The sequence below is a fragment of the Nannospalax galili genome, unplaced genomic scaffold, assembly GCF_000622305.1.
Source record: "Nannospalax galili isolate Female #2095 unplaced genomic scaffold, S.galili_v1.0 scaffold389, whole genome shotgun sequence".
NCBI classification, from domain to species: Eukaryota; Metazoa; Chordata; class Mammalia; order Rodentia; family Spalacidae; genus Nannospalax; species Nannospalax galili.
Genome location: NW_008360310.1, coordinates 2,459,945 through 2,475,132, shown reverse-complemented (window position 1 = coordinate 2,475,132; position 15,188 = coordinate 2,459,945). Strand labels below are relative to the sequence as shown.

General features: G+C 47.7%; 1 protein-coding gene across 4 annotated transcripts in view; it reads left to right on the top strand.

Annotated features, from left to right (window-relative positions):
- The first annotated feature begins 322 nt into the window (after window positions 1–322).
- Window positions 323–15,188, top strand: part of Fbxo41 (F-box protein 41) — a 33,557-nt gene continuing 18,691 nt past the window's right edge. For 2 of the 4 annotated variants that reach the window (XR_003848021.1, XM_008824727.2), the window contains exon 1: window positions 994–1,298. The gene's annotated coding sequence lies outside the window, so the exon portion shown is untranslated. Of the gene's footprint in view, window positions 403–993; window positions 1,299–4,380; window positions 4,451–15,188 lie in introns of those variants that run through there. The other 2 variants (XM_029559415.1, XM_008824726.2) reach the window with 2 other exon arrangements.

Genomic DNA, 15,188 nt, shown 5'->3' with positions numbered 1-15,188 from the left:
CCAGGCTCAGTTCTTGTTAAATTCCCCCATATTCCAAAGCTGCCTGACATGCTACAGACTCCTGGGAGCAGTAACGCCTCGGCCTCACAGCAGTGGGGTGGGGTCAGTGGAACCCCCCACGACCTCTGATTTTCTACAGTCCTGGAGCTAAGTTGAATCTCGGCTTTGCTAAGGGCCCTAGTCTCAGGGAAGTACTATTTCCCTTCATCATCCAAAGCTAGCTCAGCCCTGTTCTTGGACCCTCTCACCCCACCACCTTTTTTTTTTTCAGCCCCTATCTGCCCTGTGGACTTAAAGCCTAGGACGATTGAGCCTGCCTCAGAAGTTGGGTAGGCTTGAAGGCAGGGCCCAGGGCCATCTAATTGCTCCAGACCTAGAAGCCGGGGACTAGACTCTGAAGAGGTGGGTTTGGATGAGAGCAAACTAGAGCGTGTTTCCTGCCTCTTTCCTATTTGTAGTTCCTGGAAAGAATTTGAGAGCCAGGATGTGCCCTTAGGCGACACCCCTAAGTGCAATATTGGGTCCCAGAAGACCAACACAGTTTGTAGCCCAGCTGTAGCCAAGGAGGGTCAGATGTCCCAGGAGGTCTTATGGAAGACCATGTGTCTGACCTCAGGTCGCCGAGTGCAGTGCCCGACCGGCCGCTGTAGAACTGTGGCGTGTGTGGTAGGAGTAGCGCCTGTATCTACAACCCGCCCATCTCAAGATCCGCTCTCCAGTGGGTGCAGGCCCAAGCCAGAGGAGTGGAGTGGGTTAGAGTGGACAGAGATTGCATGCGTGGTGCCTGGGGTGGGGATGACTGGAACCCTGGAGGGAGCGGTCCATGCAACCCCCTCTCCCGGGGCGGTGCCAGCCCCTCCCCCACCGGAGCCACAAGCTTCTGCAGGAAACGTGGGGTCCAGGCGCAGTCGCTTCTGGCTGCATCTACTGCTCCCCAGCTCGCTGGAGAGCCCGCCCCGGAGGAGGGGCCGGCTCCGCCCCACCTCCTCGCCACCTCCCTCCGGGTCGCTTGGCTTCGCACGGGCCGCGCGCCCCCTCCTCCTTCCCCTCCTCCTCCATCCGTCCCCCACCCACTATAGCATCGCTAGCCCCTCTCGCTGCGCCTGGCTGGGGGACTCGGCCGCCCCCGCCCCGATAGGGAGGCGGGGGCGCTGGCGGCTCCAGCCACCGGGGCTGCAGTGGGGACAGAGATCCGAGGCCCAGAGGCGGCCCTGCGTCTAGACCCGGTACGCGGGGGCTGTGCCTCTGCACCTCTAGCTCAGGGCCGCGGTGACTGGCCTCGCTGCGGGCTGGAAAAGGTAAGGGCGAGTCTGGGCGCGCTGCAGGACTGCTCCTGGAGAGGCGAAGCAGGGAGGACCCCAGACGCCGCCGCCGCCTCTCCTTTCTCCATACTGCCCTCCGGAGGCCCACGAGGCCGCCAAAACTGGGAGGGATGCTTGGCAGGCCAGGCCCCAGGCGGGCAAGGGGTTAATTTAAGGAATTAAAACCAGAACCGGTTTGAGAACAGTCTTCCCCTCCCCCATTTATTTACCCATTTTATTGCTTCATTCAATAAAATGTCACCTATAGGTGGTAAAAAACAGAGCATTCTTTCTTCCTCCACTTCGTCCTCCTCGTCCTCCTCTTCCTCCTCCTCCCTCCCTCCTCCTCCCTCCTCCCCCCTCCCCCCTCCCTCCCTCCCGTAGCTCCTGGAGCCGGGTTGTGGGGCGGGGGCGGACTCCTGAAGAAACCCACTGGGGCTCTTGACCTGGGAGCCCTGAGGGAGGAAGGAGGGGAATGCCCTCAAATCCCATCCTTCTCCACCTCTCCATCTTCATTCGAGATGGGGTAGGGGAGGGTCTTAGTGCAGAGGCCTGGCTGGGCACCTGTGCAGGTGTCGGTATGTGTATGTGCTGGTGTGCACGTGTGGTTATCTGGAGGTGTGCATATGTGTGCACGCATGTTTCTGCCTTCCCACACCCCAGTGCCTGCGCGAGTGACTGCCTACAGTGTCTCTGGAGGTGTGGGCCCCACTGCATGTCTTGCATATGTGTGTGTGACTCAGTACCTGTGTGCACTGTCCACAGTCCGCCTAGAGAACCAAGTGGGGCTTGCGCCCTCCCCTAGGTTAAGCCTGTATCGAGGGGTTCTGCTGGTTTTCCAGTTGTGGGATCCAGGTGCTGGACTCTCTCTCTCTCTCTCTCTCTCTCTCTCTCTCTCTCTCTCTCTGTGACCTTGGCAGGCGTGTGCATATTTGCAGGACCAGGAGAGGGGGTGCTTAGAACAGAAAGACAATGTTGGGGCGATCAGGAAGCAGGGGCTGCGTTGACGCTTGTAGGTCTTTCCGAGGATGGATGACTATTCTGTAAGTACCACATTGGGGCCACCGCTGCAGAGATGAGACCAGCCTTCCTGGAGGGTCAGAGGGATTTAGACAGACAGGAGCATTCCTTTATTCTCCACTCACAGGGGCATAATGGGGGTGTAATGCCGACACCTCCAGCCGCCTCCTCATTCTTAGAATACCTCCACCTGCTGGCAGAGGCCTCCTGAATACACCCAGTTTAGGGCTTCATTTCTTTGGCGACTAATTCCATCTAACAACATCCAAACCTTCCTCCCCTGTTTGTGTCATTTCCACCTTCTCTTTCTTTCCTGCATGTGGGTTTTATATGGAAGGAGGAAGGAAGTGCTCTTGGCCTGGGAAGGCCAAGTGGGAGGGAGAGAAGATGCTATGGTAGGCAGGCAAGGAGTTGTGGCCAGATGGGGAGATCACCAAAAATCAGACTCTGCCTCATCTGAATTTACCTGAGATAGGGGACAGAGATCTATAATACAGATACCCCACACTTAGGAGTGCCTAGCTTTTGGGAAGAAGGTATTTGTAATAGGGAGGTGATAATGGTTGTCAAAATGTAATGACTGCCTTGCCTCCATGTTCCCAAGAGCTTCCTACCTCTCTGATAAAGATTCATGCACTCGTCAAATATTTACTTGCTTGCCCTGTGGGCCAGTCATCCTGTGAACATTTGAGGGTTGGTGTGAACATTCTACTCTCAACCAGAAGGAACATAGTACATAGGCTAAGAGCATAGGATATGAGGGCAGTTAGGAAGTGATGTGCTCAAATCCTGGCTTGTCAGAGTTTCAAGGATTCATTGGTGTATAACAAATATCCAAGAATTTAGAAACTTTTAAGTTATTAAAAATTGAAATTATTGATTTATTTCTGTGCTAGCAATTGAATTTAGAATCTTGCATATGCTAGGCAAATGCTCTATTCCCCCCCTGCATATGACGTTTGTTTGTTTATGATAATGGGGGTTGAACCCAGGGTCTTGTACATACTGGGCAAGCACTTTACCACTGAGCTGATATCTCCAACTCTTTTTCACATTAATTTGAGAGACAGGGTCTTGTTAATTTGCCTAGTCTGGCCTCACACTTGCAGTCTTCTCTCTCCTCAGTAACTAGGTTTCAGGTGTGCACCACTACACCTGGCAAACAGCCATATGATTTCTCATTGTCTGTGGGTTGCCTATGACTGTGGCTATGGGATCTGTTGGTCTCACTTAGAATTGCTTACCCGGCCACATCAAAGTGGCCTCTCAGCTTTCAGGGTCTCCTTCCAGGCAGCCTCAATGCATTCTAGACCGCAGGGGTCTGGCATCTAGATTCCAAGACTCCACAAGAATGTGTTCCAAGAAGGCAAGTCCCACAGTACAGCTGCTTATTGAGCTTCTGCCTGAATGAAGCTTGCTAATGTCTCTCTGGCCAAATTCTGAGTTAATGTGGGAGGGGACCACATAAAGGAAAGGATATAGGAGATCTGACTATATAGTCTACACGCAGCAATTTGTACAGCCTTTACTGGTCTTGGGCTAATGATTTGATTAATTTGAGTCTTAGCTTCCTCACCCCAGCACTGAGGCAATCCCACCTCTTGGGAGCTTTGTTATGAGCATGGTGATTGACCAGAAACAAATAGTGAATAAACAGTAGGATCAGTCACTATTCCATTAGACTACAAGCACCTACAGGCCTGTGCTTGACATTTTGCACTGGGTAGATGAGATAGAATAAAGCAGGCGAGCTCCGAACCTCAGAGCTCAAGTAGATAAGACATAGAGTTCTGATCCTCCAATAAGTGACTTCGGAGTCCAGAAAGCACCTGCTTTACAAGTGGTTCTTAGATTCACTTAGTTAACCAATTGATCCAGTAGCATGGTGATAAGTGTCAAAAATTGCTTTGGTTACATGAAATCAATTTATCCATGATTCAGTATGATTCCTCTAACAACAGACAGATATCCACTCAGGATCATCAGCTGCCCTGCTTCTGCCTGTAGCATGTATAAGAAGGAATCCAATGGATGTGCATGTCCATGATCCTAGCTTGTGGAACCTGCTGCCTTGACTTGTACTACGATGGAACTTGAGCTGGGGGAGGGTGTCAAGGAAGAGCTTCATGGTAAATGTGCTATTTGATCTGGGTCTATAGAATTTAGCCAGTTAGAGAAGGGGGTCCCAGGAGGAGAGGGCACCATGAGTCTAGACTTGAGAATATGATAAGAGCCAGTGCTTCACAGTGGAGCAGAGGAGCTCCCATGGTACTCACTGACCATGCATGTGGGAGAGAAACGGAGACAAAAGCTGGAGCTGACAAAGCTGAGTCTCACTGAGATTGAGCCAGCCTTAAAGGCAGGCACAGCCAGTGGACTTCACCTCTGAGAAAAGATAGCCAGCTTTGGGCTGGGGCTCTCAGTTGGTAGAGTGCCTACCTAGTAGGCATCAAGCCCTGGGTTTGATTGCAACCACTGTATAAACTGGGAGTGGTGGTACACATCTATAATCCAAGCATTCAGGAGGTAGAGGCAGGAGGATCAGAAATTCATGGTCGAGGTCAGCGTTGGATACATGAAAGCCCATCTCAAAAGAAGGAGGTAGATATTCTTCAGAAGTTATTTCACTTGTTTTGTGTGTGCAGTGTGTATATGTGTTCGTGTGTATATACATGCACATGTGGGTGTGTGCACACACATGTGGAGGCCAGAGGTCAATATCCGGTGTCTTCCTTGTTGTTTTTCATCTTATTTTTTGGGTCTCTTCATTGAACCAATTTGACTAGACTGGCTGTCCATTAAGTTCCAGGGATCCTCCTATCTCCTCCCCAGTGCTGGAGCTACACATGTGCACTGCTACACAGAGCTCTTTGTGTGGGTGATAGGGATCTGAATTCAGGCTCTCATGCTCTGCCACAAAAACAAAACATTTACCAGCTGAGCCCTCCAACAGCTTCTGTTTTAGATTAAAAGTGACATGACTTGAGTTGATATTTGCAGATAGCTTTGGAAATCATGAGAATTGTCAGCTAGGTGAGTCCATACAGATGAGGTTATAGGTCTGAATTGAAACAGCTATAGGAAAAGGAAGAAGTAGAATCAACTAGTCAAAGGATAGTATATGGCCAACGGTGATTGAACAAATCCTCAGAAGGACTTTGAGAAATAAGAGATAGGCGCAAGAGGGTCGCTGTCCAAGGTGCTGAGCAGGCAATGAGGCTGTTGGGTATATGAAAAGAAGAAGCAAGTTTGAAGGTGTGTATGGTGGTGTTCTGATTCTAGTATTGGCCACTTTAAACTTTGGGCTGCCAATGTTGAAATAGAATTCTTTTTATTTTCTACTGGTTTCTTTTATTTATTTTTATTTTATGTATATGAGTGTAATGCCTGCATATGTTTAAGTGCACTCATGTTGTGCAGTGCCCAAGGAGACCAGAAGTGGGCATTGGATTCCTCTGGAACTGGAGTGCCAGACAGTTGTTAGCCACCATGTGGGTGCTGGGAATTGAATCCGGGTCCCCCCCCAGTCCTCTTAACTACTGAGCTATCTCTCTAGCCCTTCTACTGGTTTCTTTTTTAAAAAATACTAATTTTTATTTTTACTAATTTTATTTTATGTGTATGAGTGTTATACCTGAATGTATGGAAGTGCACCCATGTTTTGCAGTGCCCGAGGAGGACAGAAGAGGCTGTCGGACCCCGTAGAACTGGAGTTATGGACAGTTGTTAGCTGCGATGTGGGTGCTGAGATTCAAACCTGGGTCTTCTGCAAGAGCCATCTCTCTAGCCCCTATTTATTATTTTTATTTTATGTGTATGAGTGTATTGCACCCATGTCGTGCAATGCCGCGGAGGTCAGAAGAGGGCGCTGGATTCCCCTGGAACTGGAGTTAAGGACGGTTAGTAGCCACCATGTGGGTCCTGGGAATCGAACCCGGGTCCTCTGCAAGAGCAGTCAGTGCTCTTAACCGCTGAGCCATCTCTCCAGCCCCCTATTATTTTTATTTTATGTGTACGAGTGTATCTGTGTCACGCAATGCCCATGGAAATCAGAAAAGGGCGTCAGATCCCCCTGGAACTGGAATTAGGATGGTTGTTAGCCACCATGTGGGTGCTGGGAATTGAACCTGGGTACTCTGCAAGAGCAGTCAGTGCTCTAAACTGCTCTGCCATCTCTTCAGTCCCATATACTGGTTTCTTTTTTCTTTCTTTTCTTTCTTTCTTTCTTTTTTTTTTTTTTGGTCTTTTTGAGACAGGTCTCTCTATAGCCCCAGCTGTCCTGGAACTCACTATGTAGACCAGGTTGGCCTTGAACTCACAGAGATCCGCCTGCCTCTGCCTCCCAAGTGCTGGGATTAAAGGTGTGTGCCACCACGCCCGGCTACTGGTTTCTTTTATGTGCACTTTAAATTTAAAAAAAGAAAGTGGAGGGGAGAAAAGGGAAAGGGGAGGGGAGGGGAGGGGACTGGAGGAAGGAAGGTTGGTTCACTTGCTCATTTTCAGACTCAAGGCATTGCATTATTTATCTTTGACCAGTGGAAGTAGGTTATCTCTAAGAAGCATTCTAATGTTCATTCCCGCCCCCCCAAACGCTCCTGGATTCACCCATGCTACCTCCTTCCCCGCACAGCCAGTTTGTTGCGTCCATTTGATACCTTGCCTTATTCATATCTCAGCCCACACGAGTCAGGCTCATCAAAGCAGCCATCTTGGCAGTCCCTAGTGGGCCCTTCCCAGCTCTGCTCCTATGTGAGCTTGCCTGCTCCTCCCCACTTGCATCCTGACTTCCCTCAGGTTTCTCCCAGAGTTCCGGTTTATGCTGTTGATTGTTAGGAATTTCTTGGTTCTTTGTGCTCCTCTGCTTTTGGAGCTTCCATCTTCCTCTCCCACCAGCTCTCCTTTCTCCACATTCACTTGGGCCTGGTTGGCCACTGTTGTTATGTTTAAGTTAAAAAGAATATATGTTTTTGGAGAAATGTTTTCATGTAGCTCAACTTGGGCCACCAACTTGCTATGTAGCTGAGAATGACCTTAAACTCCTGATGCTCCTGCCCTCCTTGAAGGTGCTAGGATGTCAAACATTGCCTCCACACCTGGCCAATAATGTATTTTAGCGTTTTTTTTTTTGGTCTTTTTGAGACAGGGACTCCCTGTAGATCCAGCTGCCCTGGAACTCACTATGTAGACCAGGCTAGCCTTGAACTCACAGAGATCCGCCTGCCTCTGCTTCCTGAGTGCTGGGATTAAAGGCGTGCATGGCATATTTTAGCATTTTTTAAAACCATATTTTATTTTTTTATTCCTGTGTGTGCACAATTGGATGTGCATGTGGAGGTTAGAGGGCAACTTAAGTTCTCTCTTTCCACTACATGGGTCTTGGTCATCAGGATCGTGGCCGGTGCTTTTCTTACGTGATGAATCACATTTCTGGCCCCAGTAATGTATTTTGGGCAAAGCAGTTACACGTGACTTTACTTCTGGGCTTTTTTTTCTTTCTTTCTAATTCTTTAGCCAAGGTTTCATTTTACAGCCCTGGCTAGCCTGGAACTTGCTATGCAGACCAGAGATCCACCTGCTTCTGCCTCCCAAGTACTGGAATTAAAGGTGTGAATAGCTTCACTTCTACAACCCATGGGAACCTCAAACTCCTTGTCTCTCCCAAACCTTCTACCTTCTATTTCTCTTCATACTGGACCATATCTTCATCTTCCCAGTTGCTCAAAACCCAAACATGCTTATGTGGGGGAACCAAACCAAACCAAACCCCCCTGAGATATCCTGGACTCCTCCCTTCATACCTGTCCATCATTCTGCTACCATGCCTGCCTTCCTTGATTGTCCCCACATCTATCCTGTCATTCACATTCTTGTTATTTTGGTTAACAATTTCCACTTCTGGGGGTGGGAGAGTATTTGGTGGTAGAGCACTTGCCTAGCACGCCCTGGACCCTGAGGGTCCATCTGCAGCTCTAGCAATAGCAACACTAATAAGTAATTACTGCTTCTAATATTCCTATAGCTTTCTTCCTGACCTTGGCCTTCCATGTTCCATTCTCTAAACTGTAAATCTAATTAAATTTCTGCTACGCATTCATTCTGCACTTACTGAGACCCCACTCCTGGCCGGGCACTGTTGTAGCTCAAGCTGGCCTGAGCCTCACTATGTAGCCCATGCTGACTCAAAACTGGCCACAATCCTCCTGCCTCAGCCTCCATGTGCTGGGATTAAAGGCCTGTGCCACCACACTTATCGAGATTTTTTAATTTTCAGAATATTTTTAATTTTCCAAAATTACATTTTGTTTGTACAAGCATGCATATGTGCACAGTCAACGTGATTCATCTTACCTGCCTTAACTTGAGGACTTTATACAAATGACCATGCTACCACAGCTGGCCATAACTTAGAAGCTTGCAGACACTTCAGGCTGCATGAGTTCTTTTACATTTAGGTTTTTAATATATCTAGATTTTTCTTTTTTCTCTTTTGAGACAGGTTCTCATGTCTCTCAGGCTGACCTCAAACTTAATATATAGTGGAGACTAGTGTGCTGACCCTCCTGCCTGCACCTCCCAAGTGCATATTTTTGTATGTGTGTGGGTGTGTGTGCATGTGGAGGCTGGGCGTTGATGTCAGGAATCATCCTGACTGTTCTTCCACCTTCATTGAGGCAGAGAGTCTCAGTCAAACATGGAGCTGACTGGCTAGTCTTGCTATCCAGCTTGCTTAGGGATCCCCTGTTTCTTCCTTCCCAGGCAGGCCATGCCCACCTGCATTTATGTGATTTCCAGGGATCCAAACTCTGGTCCTCACACTTGCCTGGCAATAGCTTTAACCAGGAGCCATCTCCCTAGACCCCCCACAACCCTACTTGCATTCAAAGAAAGCTTCATGCTCATGCTAAGGAGGTAAGTCTAGACAAGAATACTCCCAAGAAAATTCAGTCATTTCTTAGCTGCAGTAGATGAAGGACAACTGTGGGGTGGGCTAGAACCACTGGAATCCCAGAAGCCTTTGTTCTCCTCCCACTTGCATACTCATAGTTCTGCAAGCCCCAGATTGCCCCTCTCCCTGATTTCTTGGAGCCAGGCTAGCAGGGCACTATGCAAGCAAAAAAGGGTGTTAAAAAAAAAAAATGGAAGAAGCCAGGCGTAGTGGTGCATGCCTTTAATCTCAGGATCAAAGACATGTACCACCACACACTGTTGACGTTAGACTTATTTTGTGGTACTGAGAACTGAACCTAAGGCCTTATGCATGTCTGGCAAGTACTCTACTCAACTTAGTTAAATCCCCAACACTGATTACAAGTGAAGGAAGGAAGGAAGGAGGGAGGGAGGGAGGGAGGAAGGAAGGAAGGAAGGGAAGGAAGGAAGGAATCTTAGCTCTTAGGAGGTGTGGGCAGAGAGATCAGGAATTCAAGGCCAGCCTCAGCTACATATTGAGTTGGAGACCAGCCTAGAAAACAATAGACCCTGTTGCAAAGTAAACAAAGCTGGGAGTGTTGTCACACACCTTTAATTCCAGCATTCAAGAGGCAGAGGCAAGTGGATCTTTATGAGATCGAGACCAGCCTGGTCTACATAGAGAATTCCAGACCAGTTGGGGATATGGGGAGACTCTGTCTCAAAACAAAACAGAACACACACACACACACACACACACACACACACACACACACACACGGGGTGGGGGGGAGTAGTACTTGCCTAGCATGAGCTAGGGTCTGAGTTCAAGCACTAGTCTCACACATATAACAAGGAAGTTAAGTCTTGTCTCATTCACTAGGTATTTGTGGATGAATTATATCTCTAAGATTTGCTAGAAATTCTCCAGTGTCAGGGGCGAGGAGAATGTGAAACAGAGCTATGTGTAGGTAAAACAAGACTGTGTGGATAATTTACTATAGACTTCTAGGGGACTCAGTGCCCTCATCTGTTCTCCTGAGGCAGCAGGAACACAGTTGGTACACAACACACACAACCAAAATACTCATAACACATAAAAATTTTAAAATAATAAATCTTTTAAAAACATTTTTTAAAATCCTTATTTCACAATGCAAATACTTCACAAAAATTTCTAGATGCATTTAGAAGCCAGGTGTGGTACTCCACACGTGTAATCCCAGCACAGTTATGTGTGTAAAGTCCTCCGGTTAAGGCCAGTGACTTGGAACATGCTGATTGCATCATGCATACTCCCCCCACACACACAAATTTTTTTATATATAATTCTAAAAATTAAAAATATAGCCAGGTGTGGTGGCATACACCTTTAACCTCAGCACTTGGAGGCAGAGGCAGGTGAATCTTTGTGAGATAGAGGCCAGCCTGGTCTACACAGCAAGTTCCAGGCCAGCTGGGGCTATAGGGAGACCCTATCTCAAAAAATCAAAACAAAACAAAAATCTCAAAGCCTACTCTAAAAGAACAAATATGGGGTCAGTGAGATGGCTCAGCAGGTAGAGGTGCTTGCTGCCAAGCCTGATGACCTGAGTTGGATCGCCAAGACCCCCATGTAGAAGGAGAGAGTCAGCTCCCTCAAGTTGTCCTCTGACCTCCACATGTGCATCATGGCATGCATGTACCCATGCGTGCACACATACACAACACACACTCACACACTGTATACATATGTAGATACACATAAATGGAAAAAAAATTAAAAGAACTTGTATGTAATTGTATATAGCCTTTGGATGGGAACAGACTTCCTAGGCATAAAAACAAAATCAGAAGTCATTAAGATTTTACTAAGGCATACTTTCAGACTTTCCATATACCAATATAAACCATAAAAGTAAAAGCCAATCAACATACTTGAGAAAAACATAACAGTACAAAACGACAATCAATATTATAAGAAGCCTTTGCAAATCAATAAGGAAGCATGAATGTAAAAATGTAACGTCAATGTAAAAATGAGCAAAGTGGGGCCTGGGTATGGTGGCTCACACTTATAATCCCAGCACGTGGAGGCTGAAACAAGAGGACTGTCCAGTTTGAGTCAGCATGGGCTATAACGTAGAGATAAACATACTTGCCACCAAGCCTGAAGACCTGAGTTGACTGCCTGGGACCTACATGATGTGGAAGGAGAAAACTGGCTCCCTGAGAGTTGTCTTCTGACCTCCACATTGGCACTGTGGCATACGTCCCCCCGATAAATAATTGTAATTTAAAAAATTAATCTCCCCTCAAAATATCATAGTGCATAGTCAAATCACTAAAGGACAGCAAGCTGTGTTTGGCTCTGGTAGGTAGGCAGTGGGGAGCTATGAAAGGAGTTTGAGCATATGCTGAAAGATAGGTCTGGAGGTATATGGTGGCACATGCCTGAAAATCCCAGCAGTCCAGAGGCTGAGGCAGGAAGATTGCAAATTGCAGGTTATATTGGGCTATAATGTGAGACCCTGTCTGAAATAAAAGAGGGGAGGAACCAAAAACAAAACAAAAATGGGTGTGGTGGTGCTTGCCATTGATTCCAGCACTTGGGAGGCAGGGGCAGGAGGATCTCTGTAAGATTGAGGCCAACCTGGTCTACATAGTGAGTTCCAGCCCGGCTGGGGCTATAGGGAGACCCTGACTCAAAAAACAAAGAGGGAGGGGGGTTGGTGAGAAGGCTCAGTGGGTAAAGGTACAAGCCACCAAGCCTGAGGACCTGAATTGGAACCCGGGACCCTCCTGGTGGAAGGAAAAAAATTGTCTTCTGTAAGTTGTCCTCTGACCTTCACTCATGGGCCGTGGCACACCTGTGCTCACAAATGCCAAATCAATAATCACAAAGAAAAAAAAAAAAGGAGTGGTTGGTTGCCTTCTATAGGATAAAGAGAACTCTAAGACTGAAAGTTAGCCCAGCAGCCAGATATGAGGAGGCCTTGGCCCAGAACAGTACAAAGCACAAAAGGATGGTTGAGTTGAAAGCATTCCAAAGAAAGAATCAACAGTTCTTTATGGTTAGCCGAGAGAGTAATGAGATGGCTAGTGGCATGGCTGGGTGGCCTGTGGCAACACGGTAGGAAACAGGGCTTCTGGGAATGAGTGACACTGCATCACCATCTGGATTCCTATTACTAGAGACTGGCAACAAGCTCAAATGATTTAAACTAAAAAAGTCTTGCAGGTGTTGAGATGGCTCAGTGGGTAAAAGCACTCACCATACAAGCCTGACCTGAATTTGATTCTAGGAACCCAAGTAAGCGCTCTCCCATTTCTTAAATGGGAGGTGGGAACAGGAGAATTGCCTAGGATCTCTGGAGTCAGCTAGCCACAAAAATAGAGACCCTGCCTCAAAAACAAGACAAGAAGATGAGGACTGACTCTGAAAAGTTGTCCTCTTTTTTTAATACAAAAACCCCCCTCTCTCTCTCTCTCTCTCTCTCTCTCTCTCTCTCTCTCTCTCTCCCCACATTCACACACACTCTCTCTCTCTCTCTCTCTCTCTCTCTCTCTCTCTCTCTCACACACACACATACACACACACACAATTTGCTGCCCTTTATCATCAAGAAGTCCTAAGTTCTGAGTGAGGGCTTTGGGTACATCTGGGTGTCATTTTCCAAGTGATGTCACAAGCCTTTTTCTTCTGTTCCACACAGGACAAAAATGCCACCGACAGCTCCAGGCTTCTGTCCTACCAGCTGAGCACAGGTCCTGGGGTGTCTGCATTAACCAGAATTGGGAACCAGTGTTACCCGCCAGATGACCAGAAGTCTGATAGAACAGACTGAGGCTGTATATACTCCCCTGAAGCCAGGGGCTGGGGTCAGCCTCTGCCTACTCAAAGTGAGGGAGAATAGCTCTCTAAAGGAAGTTTGGGAGTTAGTCTAACAAAGGACTAGGGCAAAACAGTAGAGCTGTTTATAAGCAAACACTGCTCTCCACTTAGCCAAAAGATTTACAGATTCCCCAAATAATGTAGAACTCCTTTCCTGTCTACCCTATTGCATCCATCAATCACAAACTGTGGTTGCCCCATCAGTGGAAAGAGCAAGTTCACATCCCAACCACATCCAGCCCCAATTGAAGATTTGGCTATGACTTGTCTCATTAAGTAGTAAACTGGCCTACAGGGTCTTTCTGTTTATGGCTAGACTACAATGATGGAGAAAAAAATTGGATAGCTAAAAGAATAATGAGCCAGCTCATTGTGAAGGGGGGGGGGAGGAAAAACACGCAGTCCATAGTCCACACACTTGACTGGCCCTCAGAGGACTGACCACTGCCCTGATTCTGTGGTCTCCATTCTTGGTGCTCTGAGACCACTTGTGAGAGGAGGACTAGTGGGTTCATGTCTGGGGAGGGAGCAGGGGCACAATCTTAGGGGCTGAGTAATCCTAGCCTTTGTTTTGCATGTTTTTCTGGCAACACAATGTCTTTCAGTCAACTTGCCTTCTTTATACACTGAGCTTTTCTAGAGAGACCTCATTGGAAGTTGTCATTCTTGAATGGACTCTCTGGTGGCGGTGGTGAGGGAGAATAGGGGCTTGTCTCTTAGCAACAGGACCCCATGTGCCCACTGCAGGCACCCAGGCTTGGTCGGGGGTCCTCTAGCTTGGCCCCTTCCAACTCAAGCTGCACGCCTTACAGAGGCTGCTTATAATGGAAGGGTCCATGGAGCAGGCACAGCAGAGCCTTAGAAGTCAAGAGCCAGGTCAGGCCCCAGGCTGCCCTCCCTCTGAGTTTCCTGCCTCCTCCCTTTGCTTGAGCTGACTTTAGGTTAAAGCAAAGAGCTGACTCTTAATTATCTGACTCTCAGCCATATCGTATTACTGGCCCCAGGCAGAATTAAGCAGCCACTCCAGGCAACTCATTTTCTCCCCAGTGTTTTCAGCTGGGCTGAAGTGAGTTTCTTTCTTATCTGACCTTACTGAAGGGTCTATGGGAAAGACTCCAGTACCGTACCAACATCCTGACATTTTCCTGCTATCCCCCTAAAGTAGCACCCTTGGGGGTGCTCCAGGGGGCTGTGGGTCAGTCTAGCCAGTTGATTTGCTGTTGTGACAGGGTTCTGCAACTTTTGACTAGGGAGTGAGGGAGTCCTTCTTGCTGTGATAAAATACTCAACAAAAAGCAGCTTAAGGGAGAAAAGGTTTATTTCAGCTCGTAGTTCAGGGTGTGGTTCATCGTGGTGGGGAAGTCAAGGCAGCGGGGGCCTGAAGCAGGTCACATTGCAGAGAATGAGTTGGAGGCAAGTTGCTGCTCAGTTCCCTTTTTCCATTTATACAGTCCAGGATCCTAGTCAGAATCATAAACACCCACAGTGAACAGTTTTCCCACCTCAAAGAAATCAAGATGATCCCCCAGAGGCCCATCTCCCAGAAGATTCTAGATTCTATGAATGTGACTATTAATACTAACTATCACGGGGCCAGGGAGATGGCTTGGGGTGCAGGGTGTAGGCACTCAGCTGGTAGAGGAGCCACCAACCAACCCTGAGGGAACTCAAGTTTGATTCATGGATCCCATATGGTAAAAGGAGAGGACACCGCAAGTTGTGCTCTGACCTTTACAGTCATGCTATGGCTGTGTGTCCCCTTCCCCCCAATAAGTGGATAAAAATGTAAAGAAAAAAAGCCAGTAACCATCACAGGGTTATTTGAAAAAGGAATTCTGTCTCTATTCTAATTTCTCAGAACTTCCTCTTGGTATAAGGAACACAGACCTAACTGTAACTATTATAGCTTGAGAGAGAGAGAGAGAGAGAGAGAATGAATTGATTGATTGCCTACATAATTAACAGGCCAGGACCCCACCATGTCTGGATTCTCTTTCCACCCCAGTGTTACCTCAGTCCCAGGTGGTTCCTCCTCGGAGAGACAAAGGTGACCCCAGCAGCTCTGACTAGATCTGGATCCAAAGAGC